General features: G+C 34.1%; 1 long non-coding RNA gene across 6 annotated transcripts in view; it reads left to right on the forward strand.

Moving 5' to 3' along the window:
- Positions 1-17,999, forward strand: part of LOC150094407 (uncharacterized) — an 849,964-nt gene that overhangs the window by 331,535 nt on the left and 500,430 nt on the right. For all 6 annotated transcript variants that reach the window (XR_016550250.1, XR_016550249.1, XR_016550254.1 and 3 more), the window contains exon 8: positions 15,305-15,430. This is a non-coding gene — a long non-coding RNA (uncharacterized LOC150094407). The remainder of the gene's footprint in view (positions 1-15,304; positions 15,431-17,999) is intronic.

A 17,999-nucleotide genomic window follows, 5' to 3' on the forward strand; every position in this document is an offset into this window, starting at 1 on the left:
GGAGCTGGGTTTCACATTATGGGGAAATATCAAGAATAGTAATCGGAGCTTGCTCCACCCTTACCATGAGTTGTCTCAGTGTTGCACTCCCTAAAGGGTCAGTTGTAACACTATCCAGGTATTTGCTTACGCTTGGACTCCCCGAACTTTATATATTTACTATATTCGGCATGAAACTCTTTGAGTTTCTTATTCGGCTATGAAACAATATGGGATGTAATATCCCTTAACTTAAATAACATATTTTTGTTTATATTTTTATATCTATTAATGTTGTAGAAATCATATATATATATATTATAATTGGACCCTGCCTCATTCTCTAGCTTTTGTCTTTGCCTTATTGCATCTTTGTGTGTGTGGCATTAAGTTTAACACTGACACGATCGTAATTATTCTACTAATTATCTGACAAGAAATACATTTGAATTATGAACCACCCCACATTTCATTTGAGACTCTCGGATATTAAGCCGTGTAACGCTTATCTTTCATTTGGTTCCATATTTCGTTTGATAACAAATCTAAGGACGGAGCGACAGCATTGCTCATTGCCCCTCGATTAATATTAATGGTCACCATACATGCTCTCAGATAAGTTCAGAGCAGCAGATTAAAAATATTTCTGCCCATTATCTCAAATAATTACACATACAAGTATATAATTATTAGAGCCAAGAGTCATGCACAAACGAACATGTAATAGCCAATTAATAGACAGTCTTACTTAATGATGCCTTTTTGCGATTTCTTTATTGAATGAAGAATGAGGGTTGTTGGTGGTCCATGAGCAGCCGAACTGGTTCATCAACACTTCTTCGTTACAATATAAATCTTTCTTGAATACACGTTGCTCCGAAGTATTATTTAATCTTCTCTCGTCCAATTGGAGATCGCTGAAAAAAAAGTAGGGTAAATCTGCCTTGAGGGGAAGTGCTGATGATACAAATCATGTAGCAGGTTTTTTTTGTTGAGTATACCATTATTCCTTAATTGTTTGTTAGTGTTGGTGGTCTCTTGGCTCAAACGCACTGCTTACATATGTATTGTCTCAAGCATTCTGTGATTTAAATTTGTCTTTTCATTGAAAATATGATTTTTATGCGAGAGCGAGGTTGTAATTAAACAAACCCCGCCTTCAGTTGCCTCCATTGTATTGTGACACAATTGTTCAAAATGAAGGTTCTGAGGTTTATGAGACAGAAAAACTATCAAAATAAATCGAGAGGAGACACTAATAACTACGGAATTGGTTCTGTAACTGCCCCCCCCTTTTATTTTTTTCAAATAAAAAAACAGACAACCATGACTGAGAAGGCAGATAGCTAGAAAACAATTGTTTTCTAGGGTTGCTTAGAGCAATTCAGCCGTTACCTTAAAAAATTAATTGCATCATTATCTTTTAATGGATACTAAATGTCATTCTTTCCAAATGTCTTAGATGCAGCAATCTCTGTAGGAATATCATATGATATTGAGTTCACCGATTTCAGCCTACAAATCCTAAATACCTTCCTGCTAGGGAAGTAAATGTTTGTGATTATAACTGTAGATGACTGCTTATGTTATTGGGTGATAATGCCTCATTGAAAGAGTGGTAACGAAGTTCTTATCAAATTATGCAATTCGGTGATAACAGCGCTAAATATTAATACACATTAATTGTGGCATAAAATGAAGCAAGCGATTAACAGAACATTAAGTGAGAATAGTTGCTTCGTTGTAATTCAGTTAATCACGATACTTATAGCTCAAATAAATTGGAATTATTTTTTTTAGTTAATTTAAAAATGAATTGGTTGGCCGTTCCGATTTAATGCGTTAGGAATATTCCTCAGTCCGATTTTTTTTCAACTCAAATTCATCTATTTTCACCATTTAAATCGACCATTTTTAGCCCCATATTTAAGTTTCAGAAATGTAAGCCTCCGTGCCAGGTCATTAAGATATTGATGATGCCTGCGCTTCTAATGAAAAGACCTGGGTTCGAATCGAGAGACGAAGAACTCGATAAGAGCAGCTTTTGAAATGAACATAATTAGACTGTCAAATACACATGTAAGAGGATTTTTTATTCGGAAAAACCAGGAAATAATAATGCACCGACTTTAAAACCCTAGGTGCTTCAGCCCGTAATTGCAAATAAAAAAGAACAAGCTAGAGAAAAACTAAGAGACAAACCTGCCTGAGGACACATCAACTTAACAGATATAATTAACCTCATAGCCTTAGTTACTGTGGTGGTAATTCTAATTTCCTCCCAATCCGTACTTGAACAATATATCAGTATCTTGTATAATCATAGCATTGCATACACAAGATTTGAAATTGTAAACCAAAACCGAAATGTAAAAGAAATGGTAGTACTGGTAGATACAAATAATTGAAGTGGTGACAAACATAGTATGAGAGAAGATATGAAAAGTCTGTTTGAAGAAGCGAGAAAGAAATGTGAAAGAGTAAAAATTGTAGGATTACTACCTAGATATGATAGTACTGAGTTAAGGAGTGCGATGATAGCGAATGATTTCACACGAAGGTATGTAGAAGATATGGATGTGAGTTTTTAGATGTGTGGGGTATGTTTGATGGCAGAAAAGATTTCTATAAGCATGATGGCCTGCACTTGAATTCATTTGGCATCAGTAGCCTGGAGAAATTACTTCTTGGTATGAGACTTAATGCAAGAGAGTCAGGGAAACTAGATCATCAAGGGAGGAATGGGGAAAATGTGTGTGAAATATGGTAATACAAACGTGATAAAGATATGAATGCCTTTGAACATGGCTATGTATGTGGCGAAGGAGTGGAAAAATATGCTTTGGGTTCGAACCTTTTAAGTATGTCTGCAGGCGTGACCCAAAGTTTCACCAATTGTTTCCGCTGCACCACTTTTTCCTATTAATAGCGACACATGATATGAAGCTTCTAAAACCTTGTCAGAACCTGACACGATCGACATAATTTTTTGAGATTCTTTTTAGTTTATTTTGAAAAATTCTACAGGTTTGTCCTTCTATTCATTATGTTTCGGTTCAAAATGGCAATTTAAATTAGATGGCTTCATGCCTTCATTTTTCTAGTTTCACCACAAATGACACATAATGGAATAGGTTCCTCTTCATTTCTCGTCCATAAAAATCCACATTTCAAATAATTCATATCATACTTACGAAGTTTTTTTCCTCTTTTTGTAATTAGTTCCCATAATCCCTGATAATTTTATATTTTATGACAAGCATACCTGTTGCATTAAATAAAATATTTATTTCCGATTTTTTACTGTCCGAGTTTCTCTTTTTTTTTTCTTCTTATTTTGTATTTAAGTGTTAATAAAATAGTTGATCGTATTAACTGGTTAAATTCTTGTTTTTAACTTTGTTTCTATTGTAAAGGCACGTATTGATTTGTGAAACGTTTCTTTCCATGTAGTGTGTGTGTATAATGAGAATTGAGTCCAGGTGTTTTCCAACACAAGTGCGGATGTTCTCATCCTTCCATATGAACTACGGAGATGCATGTGTGATTTCAGATTACATTTTTTGACATGCGAGATGTGCATTATTACAAGACATAGCTCAGTACAAGACAGCTCTTTTTTTTTCTTCTTATTTTGTATTTAAGTGTTAATAAAATAGTTGATCGTATTAACTGGTTAAATTCTTGTTTTTAACTTTGTTTCTATTGTAAAGGCACGTATTGATTTGTGAAACGTTTCTTTCCATGTAGTGTGTGTGTATAATGAGAATTGAGTCCAGGTGTTTTCCAACACAAGTGCGGATGTTCTCATCCTTCCATATGAACTACGGAGATGCATGTGTGATTTCAGATTACATTTTTTGACATGCGAGATGTGCATTATTACAAGACATAGCTCAGTACAAATTTGGACAGCCAAAGCATTTTTGAATAAAACCAGAAATTATTAATTTTATTAAATTAAATGTCGTATAATAATGTGAACCGCATCGCCTTTTATTTTTCCACCTTGATTCCGTATAAATTCAAATTCAAATGCTGAAGTTCATAAGGATTATTTGATTGAATCCTGCCATAATGAATCGGATATGGCAGGATTGTATTCGATGAAATCAATCTGAGACTGAAGCATTAATTCCAAATTGGTTTCATATCCAGAACTGATTCGGCTGTAATTTCGACCAGTTGAATAATGTTGAACCTTGATCGAAAAAATTTGGAAAAATGATTTATGAATTTTTGAACAGTTTTACTCATTCCCTCCTCCCGATCCCATAATCCTTTAAATAATTCTTTACTTCCGTAGTCGTTTGTCCCGTGAGTTAATCGGACTGGCCGTTGTTAAAATCCAGCAACAACTTTTTAAATTCTTTTTTATGTAGTTTCCTACTCACGAAAGGTATATGTGTGTGATTTAAAATTACATGCATGTAAGTTAAAGCACATTCATTCTCTTGTTTTACATATCTGGACACCATATTTTAACCAAATTGCTGAGTAAAAAAGAATTCTCCATAACAAGCAAAACACTTTAGAATAATCACAATATGACCTTAAGAAAGAAAGCGTCACTGGCCTCTGAAGGCCTTCCTTTTCTTTTGGACAGCTAGTGTTCTAAACTATAGTAATTAATATCGTAATACAAACTGTTTAAATGTGTGCTCCAAATTTTAGAATTTTACAAAATATTTTAATATTTCCAAGATATTACCTGAAAAACATCATCAGAAAATAAGAGTGGTATTATCATTTCTATGAAAAATAATTCCGTCTAAAATAATGTTGTTTCCAATTGAAACTGGTATGCCAGCCAATTAAGTGTGATTCGGTGTTTAGAAATTTTCAGTATGTTTTTATTAGTTATTCTTATGCAATCACTGTGCGCTACTTACGACAAATGTTTGATTGATGTGTGAAGGCTTTTAAACGTATGCCTGATGTAAGAGAGAGCGTCGAAAATTATGGGGATAACGTAAAGTGCACTCACTGAATAAGTAATACAAACGAGGCTTTGTTTCTCTCCTCCGTACAAGGTGGCAGAGACGATCCCGCACGAATCGATTATGATTACCATAATGAATGAGAGTAAACATGCCAATACTCATGCATCGTGCTTATTAGCAAGGTGTCTCCTCAAAGTGGAGGCGCGCACGTGACGTCGCATGTAATTTTCCTCTTTCACTACGGAGATATGCTCGAACTCGGTTTACAGCTCTAAATTATCTTGCAACGCTCGCCGAAAAGACCTTGATGCCGTACTTTATTAGCGGTCCCATCGAATTCTGGTTATCAGTGGAAAACTTTTTGTTGCTTTTGTTTTTGCATTGGCCAAGTAAAACGAAGTGCTTCACTAAATTTTGTATGAGTAATAAGTTCGGACAAAGCCGAACATTTAAGTACAATGTACGGCCGTCTTTCCTAAAGAAAAACTACTTAGAAGATAAATGGAAATGCACTGGGAAGAAAAAGAAGAAAGCCAATATGCAGAAACTCAGAGATGAAACATTTTTCTGTATTAAATATATGTAGATGAAGCGAATTGTTCGCTCTCTTCACTGACATTTGATCAGGTCAATTAACTAAGCATGCATTCTGATAAGTTACTGCACGCGAGGTGGATGGAAGTCGTGATCGCATCATATAAAACGACTTGCATTAATATAGCATGGAACCAAAATTAACCCATCCATAATTTTGCTGTGCTATTGGGAAGAGAACGATTTTTTCCATATAAATATAACCTTGTATATCCGGGACCTTCAATGCAATATGAAGTTGTGCTCCTTCAGAAAATTATCTAATTGCGATTCTTCGCCGGTTTGCCTACTTTGAAAAACTCGAGTTTCTGATATGAGAATTTTGAAAGTCTTTATAATGCTCTTTTGAGAGTCCTAAATGGAATAGAAAGCTGGGTCTTTTCGGCAGAAGGGAAAATGCCACAAAATGGTCCTGCGCTACGGAGACGTTAGGTGTCATCAAGAGGTGATTGGGTGGGAATTTCTGCCAGTCCACAAATGAACTAATTCTGTGTCTTTCGAAAATGTAAACTCCCTTAATGACGTCCTAGTTGTGCATAACTCAACTATGCATAACTGGTTGAGGTGTGCATTACTCAACCAGTTCCATAGTGAATCCCATCTGATAGTGGATATTTTAAACATTTATTTAATTGACCTGTACATCCTTTCTTTACGTTGCTTCAAATCAAAATGCACTTTAGATTTCCATAGTTTCGAATAATTGAAACCATGTTCATACGTCTGACAAGCAACAAACTCAGGAATGAAATCACCAGACATCTCTCTGTGTGTGTGTGTGTGTGTGTGTTTATATATACACACACACGTGCGCGCGCGCTGTGACAGTGATATATTTGGAAAATACAAAGTAAAAGCCTAGCCAGATTGAGATAAAAAAGAGCAAAAAACATCAAGGGTGTGATATTATAATACATATTTGCAAAAAAAAAAAAAAGCCCAGCACTGGCTTATTGTTTAAATAATGTCTTTTACCTTTCATGGAGAATTTGTAATTTTTCTGTAATATTGCTTTAATATTTCTCTCTCTGTTGTGTACTCCGATACTTCATTCTTATATCATCAATTTTTTTTTACATTCCGATTTTTATAATCTCATTTAGCTGCATGTATTTTACATTAATTTTGCTCACATTTAAAAATCACCTAACAGAATGGGGGTGGCCTTAAAGTATTGTCCTTTTTTTCTCTATGACTTCCACCCACTCAGTTTTAAATCTATATATTTAAATTTATAGTCCTTATAAGGACTGGCTTAAAGGGGCGAAGCAAGAATGCTTTTCATCTTCCCCGTTATCTGTAGAGGACAGTGTAAGGATAAGGTGTTATTGAGCTATTGAAGCTCTGATCATGGCAGGAGGGTAACAGCAATAGCCGAGCTTCAGTTAGAACTTCATTGGCTACAGCATTACCCTCCAAGGGTATTAATCACCGCATCTCACGGTCCAACTTCCTTCCCCTATATATATATATATATGGGAATAAATTTTTAACTTGGGTATATTGTATATTAGGATAACCAAGCAATTTTATATGCTTGGTTATTTTAGCTCCTAATCCCAAGTATGCAAACAATTAAGTTTGCGCCTGAAACAAAGTTCAAGTCTAAAGATGGTACAACACCAGGGCAACTCATTGTAAAGGTGGTTAAAGCTTTGATCACTATTCTTAGTATTTTCCATAATGTAAAGCACATCTCACTAGAAGATGTATACTGCAATGCATTATGGGTGGGGTCACTACCCAGACCGGTTTCGACCTTTTTTGAGGTCTCCTCAGTGAGTAGCTAGACCCTAAATACCAAGGTTTTAGTAATACAAAGCCTTATCAACTTTACCTATATAAGTTGCAACAAGGTGTATTAAGTTTTAATAAAAATCTCTGGAGGAGATATTGATGGGAATAAATTTTTAAAAAATTTATTTAAAAGTAGTGACCCCACCCATAATGCATTGCAGTATACATCTTCTAGTGAGATGTGCTTTACATTATGGAAAATACTAAGAATAGTGATCAAAGCTTTAACCACCTTTACAATGAGTTGCCCTGGTGTTGTACCATCTTTAGACTTGAACTTTGTTTCAGGCGCAAACTTAATTGTTTGCATACTTGGGATTAGGAGCTAAAATAACCAAGCATATAAAATTGCTTGGTTATCCTAATATACAATATACCCAAGTTAAAAATTTATTCCCATCAATATCTCCTCCAGAGATTTTTATTAAAACTTAATACACCTTGTTGCAACTTATATAGGTAAAGTTGATAAGGCTTTGTATTACTAAAACCTTGGTATTTAGGGTCTAGCTACTCACTGAGGAGACCTCAAAAAAGGTCGAAACCGGTCTGGGTAGTGACCCCACCCATAATGCATTGCAGTATACATCTTCTAGTGAGATGTGCTTTACATTATGGAAAATACTAAGAATAGTGATCAAAGCTTTAACCACCTTTACAATGAGTTGCCCTGGTGTTGTACCATCTTTAGACTTGAACTTTGTTTCAGGCGCAAACTTAATTGTTTGCATACTTGGGATTAGGAGCTAAAATAACCAAGCATATAAAATTGCTTGGTTATCCTAATATATATATATATATATATATATATTTAAATAATGTGTATTGCACTTGAATATAATCTTCGTTTATAAGTATTGCGATGGTGTTTTTGCTTTCTTCCGACATTTTTATGACGCTTTGAATCTGATGTGAATGTTTCCCTCCATACTTCCAAAGATATTTATTGCCATCCATTTTTTATTGTCCCCCCCTATTTTTGATAATTTTCATTACTTCCTTTAGTTATTCCAATCCAGTCAATTATAAATCTTTATACATATTCTTTCTTATTTTCTATTTTCTTTTATTATGTGCCGTAACCCTTTCTTCATCATTCAATTTTGGAATATTTTTTAGAATATTTCTTGTCTTCTATTTTATTAGTAAATTGACTTTGAGTCCTCTGTAGGGACGATCTTTTTGCTTATTTTTCATATAGCATTTTAAATATTATCATTGCAAATTTTTAATTTTTCTGTGTTTTATTTCGAGTATCAGAGCTGCCTTATGAATTTCTTTCATCAGGTTTTCCATTCTTCTCTTACAGCTTAATTTATTTCAGCCTCTTAAGTATATTATTATTGAGAGTCGGTTAAAATTTTAAATTTCTCTGTGTTTTAAATATATATAATCATCTTTGAAAAAACAAAACAAAAAATCCTTTTGTATACATACACTAACTCCTTTTTCCAAAAAAAAAAAAAAAGAGAGATTAGTTATATTTAAATTAGTTATAATATCAACTACAACAATTCGTTACTATTTTTGCAGATTTTGCACATTTATTGTAATATTAATTTTTTTTGCATTCGTTTTTAGTTGTTACTTGTAGGTCTACATTTTCTTTTGGGAAACAGATCTTTTGTAATATTTATACTGTTTTCACTTCATTTTTCTTCGAGTATTACAATATAGTTTTTCCATTTTCTGCACTATTAAAGTGACCTTCCTCTATAGATCACCCCGCTTTTATTAAGTATAACATTCGTATTATAATTTTTTTTTTTTCAAATGTTCATAACCTTTGAAGTTTAATCTTTTCGTCTACATGGTAGTATTATGCTATTTGAAAGAAGTTTATGGGAAAGAGTTTGTTTTCGGAAACTCCGTAAATATGGACCTCAAAGAATTTTAATTTGGCGGGTGATCGATGGCCCTCTTTTACAGGCTTTTGTGGTTTCCGCTGCCCTAGACGTCACAGATAATCCCGTCACATTTTCTCTTTCTAGTCTAATTTTAGGTTTCTCAAAGCACCATTTCACTCCCACTTTGTTTCACAACTCTAATCCTCCCATCCCTCACTTTCTTTACACCAGTTCTAGTTTACAACTTTGCCGCTTTGGAAAGTTATTTATTGGCGACTTAGTCCCTGATCTTCAACACCTTAACGAGATAAAATTACTCAGATATATGCCCCTAAGTACAACCCCTGTAATCTGATGTTGCACAAATTGGGATACCTCATCATTCTCTGAAAAACATTCGCGGTTTATTGCGATATGTGTTGCCATGACCGGGTGGACAAGGCCTGGGGATGTTTGCGAAAATAGTAGGCGTCGGTTTCAAACATCAATCATTTCGACTGGTGTATGTGTGTTGGGAATGGAATTCAAATTATATTTTTAGGCGTTGCGTTAAAAAAGACTGCTCACTTCGATTTTAGTCATTTTTGATCCACATTTGATAAACAGAAGGAAAATTCTTTTAAAATTGAAAATTCGTAGATATATCTTTCAGATATATCTCCATATAGCTGAAAGAAAACTTAAAACCTCAAACACATGCAAACGCTACAGTGTGTAGCGTTTGCAGTTATTCGTATAACACATTTCTGGTTTTGCTAAATGTAATTTTTGAAAATATAAAGTAAGCAGGGGCACTATAAATTTGTGAGCCGAATTCAGATTCTGCGATTAAATTTCAAATGAAAATATGGAAATTTTTGATAATTCATTTGTACTGGTATGCGTCCCTGAACTTTAAGGTGCCTTTGGATTTCAGAACGCCTTAAGTTTCTGAGGATCAAGAAAAGGTTCTTAAATTTAGTATGATGGGGGAAATTTTTCGTGTTTTTTCCCCCATTTAATAGGTTGCCTCCATTGCAGCGTCTTTCGCAGTGGCCTAATTGTGACGAAAAATATCAATTTTATCCTGTTGCGTAATCTACCGTTCTTCTCGAGTAATTTAAAGTCATTACTGATTTATTAAGTAACATCTCCCATGTTCTCTAATTAATTCTGTTATCCAGCAGGGTCATTTATTAATTCAAATATTTCCTTTTATTTTTTAATAATGGATTTCAGTTCTTGTAGCAATTTCTAAGAATTCTAAGAGTTGAATTTGCAAGAAGAAACTGCGTCGTATCTCAGTGTCAGTAATTACCGAGAAAATAGCTTAAACTCTTGAAAAAAATTTATTAATTTGTAATTAATTTGGGCAGGTAAATCACAAACACAAAAAAAAGAACTTCCAGGTTAAAGAGGAATGAAAGAACGGGATGGCAGAAACTGAGATTTAGTAGGAAGCGAAATAATTAATCCCAGCTGGGTGTTTATGGCGAAGTGCTTGTCTAAAATACTGGGAGACACACTAGAGATTACTCTCGCTCCTAATACAAATATGATGGGTCATGAAAAACAGAACAGTGTATTTCGTTTGTAATGTTTTCGGTAATCAGCAAAGAAAATTTATTCATTATATCTACTGGAATCGTTTGAGAAAATTAATTATTCTCAAAATAAAGCAAAAAATGTGTTGCTACCTTCAGTGTCTGCATTCTTATCCTGAAGGCAAGTTACGCAATCTTACATGGCGGTGGAAGATATGTTTTACCAGCGAACTACTCGTATTTTTTATTTAAAGAGATTGATTGTCTTGCTGGAGAATACATTACAGAAGAGACGGAGTGTAAAATTTACTTATGAAAAGGAAATTTTATTTTTCCTCACAGGTGACCTCCCTCGAAGCGAGGGGTCACCTGTGAGGAAAAATAAAAGACGTTTTTTGTATGATACTGTAGAAATGATGTCTTTGCCAAGAAAGAATGTGTGTGGTGTTAAGTAAAGGCCTATTTTACGAGAAAAATATATATTTTTTCCATCCATGTGGGAAGGATGGCATAGAGATACGGATTAGAAAAGTAATAGCGGACAGGGTTTGAGGTCACTTATGTAGATGATCAAGAGGGTGGGTGAGATAAGAGTCGTGTGGAACATCTGCATTAGTAGGAAAATCTGATTGCATTGAGAGAAAACTGGAAATTTGGTTACAAAGGGTGGAAAGCCAGACCATCTGTCTTTTGTAATTGGAAGTGAAACGTCATCAACATCGGACTATTAAAAGGCATTAGAAATGTCAGGTACAACAGCATAGGCTTTTCTTCAAACCTCTATCGTAATTATCCAGAAGTGGATAATGTATGAGAGGATATGTGCTGTATGTTTTGATTGTCGAAATCTATATTTGTGGTCGTTGATTAGTTGAGAGTTTCCCAGTTGAAGTCACTGATTGTTGATTACGCACCATTATTTTAGACAATACCGAAGTGAGAGAAGTAGGTTGATAGTAATAGAAGATACCTTCTATCGGAATAATTGTATATTAGCTTGGTTCGACTTATACAGCATCACTGGTTTATTCCAGCTTATCAGATAAATAAGGGGGATGGGATGATAAAATAGCGCTAACGTTAATATTAAAACAGCAGAAACAAAACAAGTGGTAATTGCCTTTATTATTTACAGTTACGAGAACTTGACTAGAAAATCTAGTTGGTGTTGACCTCGTCGTGGTGTTCCCATTTCAAGACAAAACATAACCAGAATAAACAAACATGTATAACGGGAGTATAAAGAATATTCTAACGCCATGCAGAAAATACTATCATCAAACAGATGATATCTGAATAATTGTTTATGTTAAAGGCTTAGAAAAAGTTAAGCAATTCATGTAGATTTTGTAAATCTACCAGCTTTAATTGCAAGATCAATAAAGTCATTTCGGAAAACAAAATATTGCTACTAAGTCGGATTATTCACACTTTTTCCCCGAAACCGCTTCTGATGGTTTCGTTCATGTCAATAAAAACTGGACGTCTTTTACATGATAGTTTCGTGCGTTTAAAACGCACATACCATTCATTAAGAGATAAATCTTGTTAAAACGCATCCAAGACATGTTATTATTTTTTGTTTTATTTTAATTTATTTTTTTAGTAGGAGCGATCCGCTGCACTAAAGAAAGATGTCATAATTTTCTTGTGTGTAACTGGTGTAGCTTTTTTTTTCTTGTATCGATATCAGTCATTCACAGTTGGTTTCAGAATAAACATTATTTTGTGATGCAATGCTCATCGATTCTAGATATTCCTGTCATGGTGTTTACATATTTTAATTTCTATTATACTCCTTTCGTTCATGATGTAAAGTCTCTTATCTTGCGCAGCCTGCGAAGTCAAGAATAAATCGGTTATTAGTCGTGATTGTTGTTGAAAAAGCATGTTAAATATCACAACAAAGATGAAAGATGACGGACAGTGTTGGAGGAATTTTAAAACTGTATTTATGAAGTTGAAAATGCAGTAGTCCTCCTCACAAAAGTCTCTTCAGGAGTCTTGGTAAAAATATTTGGTGTGTGTGATAATGGATGTAGTACTTTCATCTCGTTCCATTTATCTAGAATTCCTGAAATGTTTTTCCTTTTTTTTTCCCCAGTGACATGTAGGAACTTATATTGTGATGCAGTTTTTATATTTTCAACATTATTGGATTATTTCTTTCCAATAGCATCCATGGTTTATTCGTTAATTTTAACAAGTTTAATACACAACGAATGATCTGTGATTTCTTTTATAATTGGTAACGTTAGTTCAAAGTAACTGCGTTTTTTTACCTATTCACAAAGATTGTGGACTGGAAAGAGATGTGGTAGATTTAGCGAAAACGAATAGAGCCATAGAATTAATTTTAGAAACTGTCAGGTAAATAAATTGTCAGCTTTCCAATGTGTGTTTATCAAAAAGAGAGTTACCAAATAAATTCTGTTACTATCTTCTACCCACTGATCAACAACATTCATTAATCCCCGAGTCATTATGATTTTTTTAAAATGTGTTTTTAACTTACCTGATTTATGTAAGTTTAACAATGTAAAGTGGTGCATCGCTTAATCTCCAGATGTTGCTAATTCTGAAAGTATGTTTTGATCCATCATTCTACTCTGCTTGTGGTAGGATTTGAATTTTATCGTTGTAGCAACTAAGGGGATTCACACACATTATGTCTGTCAACTGCGTTTTCTTCTGGCTGGTTTGTCTGTATAGCGAATGAAAAAACAGTCTCCAGCAGGGGAAACGCAACTTCCTCCGTATGAGGGTTAACTTGGTTTAAAAGTTAACCCTCATACGGAGGAAAAGTTGAAAAGCCCTTATGAGGGTTGTTCGCGTCCAAGATGGGATTCAAATCCAGATCTTTCTACTCGAAGAGAATCATCAGTACTGAATAGGCTGAGAGGTCTCTACCATTGTATCTTCAGCAAATAGTCGCCTGCTACATCCTTTCTAAAGCCATTAATGTACAGATTGAATAACAGTGGTCCAAGGACATCATTTGTTACATTAAATCTTGCATACTCATATCTCCCATATACCACTTTTTGATATGTCAGTCAATCACCCGCTTATCCACGCAAATATTTCATAATCCAAACCCACATTCTCCGGTTTATGCAAAAGTCTTCCAAGTTCCAAGCTGTGTTCTCTCAAAAGCCTTAGCACGATGAAAAAGTATCATGGTATATCCATTTCCCTTGTTTAACTCAATGGTAACATTATTATAGAATTAATTAAAATTATTGTAGAATTAAGGATATTACTCTTATGCACACGGTATTCCTTACATACCATTATTTTCTTACGAATATCGTGATTGAAAATACTAAACATCCATTGCAATTTTTACGCAATTTATTATTCGAACTCTAGGGACACAATCTGATGTTGCATCATTTAAGTTTTTTAAAAACTCCTCATGCACTGTCGATATGTTTCCCATCCAACAACTGATATCATGGCGCAGAGTCCAGCATACTTCTCATCTGGTCACTGTCACGAACCCGAGGCAAAATAGTGACGTAGTTAACTGAAATCCCCTCTGACAGTATAATCAAATTTAATACTCTTTGACCTCAAGTTCCTTCTGTTACATGCTGATTGAGAAAGTTTCCTCCGAACAGTTCAATAAATTCAGTTTCATTCTTCTCATGAGATTTTACTGCTATCCAGTCAATGTTTGGTTAATTAAAATCCCAATACGATCACCTTACTCGCACTCATCGTCTTTATTCGGTGATGCATTTCTTCGTCACCAGCAACAGCAATTCATCCACTAGACCCACTATGTATTTGATTTTGTTAACCTCTACCTTTCTTCCAGATGAAACACTATTACTAGTATTACAGCCATTGGTCTCAGCACTAACTGGAACCAGTCATCCGATATCATTGGAAGCACACCCCTCTACTCCTACCCTGTTTTGTTCTTCCTAAAAATACTGTACCCTTTACGCTCAATACTTTGTAAACTTTTTAATACTTTGTTTCCTTCACTCTCGCAAGCACACCATCATATATGCGATGCATGATAAATAACGAATTGTGCATCATGTATTACAGCTGACGATAAATCGGAAGTCTCTCACCATATATCAATATCGCAAAAGAATAATGCAAATGAATGATTGAATGAAATGTCTTCCAAAGGCATACTATATCTTTTATGTAGAAGGATTTGTTTCTTTACTTAGAGAGTAAGAAGGATGGTTCGATGGCCAGAAGGTAATTAATCGCCTGGATGAGAGCATTCAACGATTTCTGGCAAAGGAAGAAACATGAAAAAAGTGTTTATAAGCGTGACGCAGTTTTTGTGAGTCGTCTTGCGTTTTCTTCAATTTATTCCTTTCAGTTTCCAACTTTACGATCCTTTGGCCGATGTATCTATTATGCCATATCTATTGCTATGGGTACAAAAGGTTAATTTCTCTGCTAAAAGTAAATTAATAGTTAATTAATAATTATAAGTGGGATGATAGATATTGTCTGGAATTAATGATACCAAAGTTTTTCAGTTAATGCTTAGTGATAATGTTACCTGACTTGATAATGTTACCTGACTTGATAATGTTCACCGCTAATCTGAATCCTAAAGTGATATTAAAATGCTTGTACTTTTCAGTCTGGCCAACAAGCTGAAAATAAAGCAGCCAACATTTTTCTTATATCGTGACAATGTATTCTCTTCCTGATGCATTTGAAAAGAAGTAGAAAGAAACAACAGAGATCGAATATCTCTACACGACAGGTATGTGTTTTACAAAAAAAAAAAAAAATTTAAGTATACATTTATTGAAAAACATTTTTTTCAATTTGAAAGTGACAGTTTTTTCAAGAATATAAACCATTGGAAATCGGTACCTTTTTACTTTTTTTTTAAATCTTCTGTAATATACAGGAATGCATACTACAGAAGATTCAATTTGTCCTAATCCCACATGCGCCGGAGATTAGGCAAACGATTACAACATTGTGGTAAACTCTTGAAACACGGTTTGCTGAGGAATGATTTTGATTCTCTCAGAAATATTTTTGCAGTCTTTAAATTGTCATATAATCATGACCTTAATATAATGATTATAAATGTTGTATATTTAATGTGTAATCCTCATAAATTATTGTATATAAATATGCTCTAATGATTATAATCCAAAAGTTATTTCTCACTCCACCCCTAATGAAAATGGAATTGAAAACTGTCATAAAAAGTATCGGTAAGTAAATGATGCAATGAACGTCGCATGGAAAATATAAACAAAACTTGTTTTAAAAATAAATTTAACTTCTGCTTACCCTCATCAGTAAATAATTTTAAGAAATAATTCTAATGCTATTAACCCCTACGCTCCTCAGCATTAACGTGCCACATCTCCCTTTGTAACGAAAAATCCTTCCTACACACAATTAAGCCAGCCAATTCATGGAACGTGTTTTTAATGACATCTAATACTAGTTATAAATGTCTGTATGCTATGGCTAACCTATTAAAAATTTTGTGTAACACATTTTAGAAAACTAGGGTTTAAGGGAAGATTAATGCATCTTCGAACACCTTGGAAGAGGAGAAGGGTTGATGAACGTCAGTTAAAATGGAGATGTGTGCGTAAATTGCTGTTAAAATAATTAAGGCTAGAAGCGATGGAATTATCAGATAATTGGGTAAATTCTCTTTGTTTTGGCTGTTTTGCTATATGAAAACACCTCGACCTTTTTGAGACAGTAATGATCATTTGAAAAAGTCTTATAAATGTTAAGGCCCACAGATGGGAATCGAATTTAGGTCTTTCCAGTAGAAAGGCAAATGTCTTGTTTTTATAAAGGCTAAAGGAGGACTTATAATAACTGATTGTATTACGTTATAAGAAACAACCCAATTTTGGCAGTTTCAACAATTAGAAAGCAAATTGGCTTTCACAGTTGTATAATTTAGACAATGACCAGAACAGTCATTGAGCTACGGTTAAAAGATTGAGTAGAGGAACTTCAGGTAATAGAGAATATCATTTAGTTTTTGCGGGATAAAAAAAATGAAAACTGCCAAAGGAAAACCAAATTCCTCTGTGCTGAGATATAACCCACAATGTTTTGCCTCAGTTGCTCTTTATGAATTTCTTTTAACTCGAGTACATTTATTGACACATTTTCAAAGATATATTTTTCGTGGGGAGGGAGGAATAATATGAAATATTATCGGTAACATGAGATACTTTTGTTCCATCCAAAACAATGAGCTATGTTTGTTTTTATGAAGTAAATTGCAAAATTTTCAATAATATATGAATTATTGAAAACTATAGGGTAATATAAAATGCCAACTAATCCATAATAACCATCATCCCTATTTTTATATTATGCGAGATGTAGCCATGAACTAAGGGAAAAATTAAATTGAAATTAAACTCAGCCTTTGTTCTATAGTTAGCCGAGAGTGATTATTGATATTAGGGAGAAAGACATGGATATCCAAGTTGAAATTTTTCCAGTAAAATTTCAAAATACAGAAAGCGAGAATGCCTACTCAAGTCGGAAGTCCTAACAAGAAAAATTCCTGTCATGCATGGTGTAGAGAAATTATTAATAGTTCCACTGTAGTCCAGTAGGTTGCGACACTTAATTGGCGCGGAAACCATGGTATCAACCAACATTATTTCACTATTAACCGCTGTTTCTTTGTGTTTTCTGAGCAAACATACATTAACGTACTGTAAATGATCTACATTAAACATGGATGTCCATATATATGTATATAATACATATATATGGGCATCCATATACAGTATATGTATTAGGACCACCACTATTAACCGGTAGCCGATCTGCGGTAGATGGCGTTGATGTAGATGAGTAAGGTAGTTGCGAGTGGTGCAGACGAAGAATTGTAGAGTAGGCGCCCTCCCTCTATGAGTCTTCGGACTCCCTGGATGTGTTACATAATAATAACAATACTTAGGCGACACATACAACGAATCAAAGCGTCTTATTAACTCGCGAATGAAAGGAAACATTTTTCCACTATTTGCGCACAAACGTCATCAATGAAATAATGCAAATCACAAAAATAAATAAGCAACAATTGTATGCAAAATCCAGTTCGATAATGTTAAGATGTACATGATATTTAATTAGCAAAGTTATTATATTATAATAATACAATCTTTCATTTTTCGAATATCTACTGGTATATCACTATGCTTTTAAAAAGGGGAAACTAATTTTTCCTATAAAATTCATTATTTCCATATTGTTTTAGACCAGAGCTGGAAGCTCTGGTCTAAAAGCCGCACACACCCACACACACATTTATTATGTATTTAGCA

The sequence above is a fragment of the Typopeltis vanoorti genome, chromosome 22 (assembly GCF_054136105.1).
Source record: "Typopeltis vanoorti isolate ZY-2024b chromosome 22, IOZ_Tvanoo_1.0, whole genome shotgun sequence".
Classification (NCBI taxonomy): Eukaryota; Metazoa; Arthropoda; class Arachnida; order Uropygi; family Thelyphonidae; genus Typopeltis; species Typopeltis vanoorti.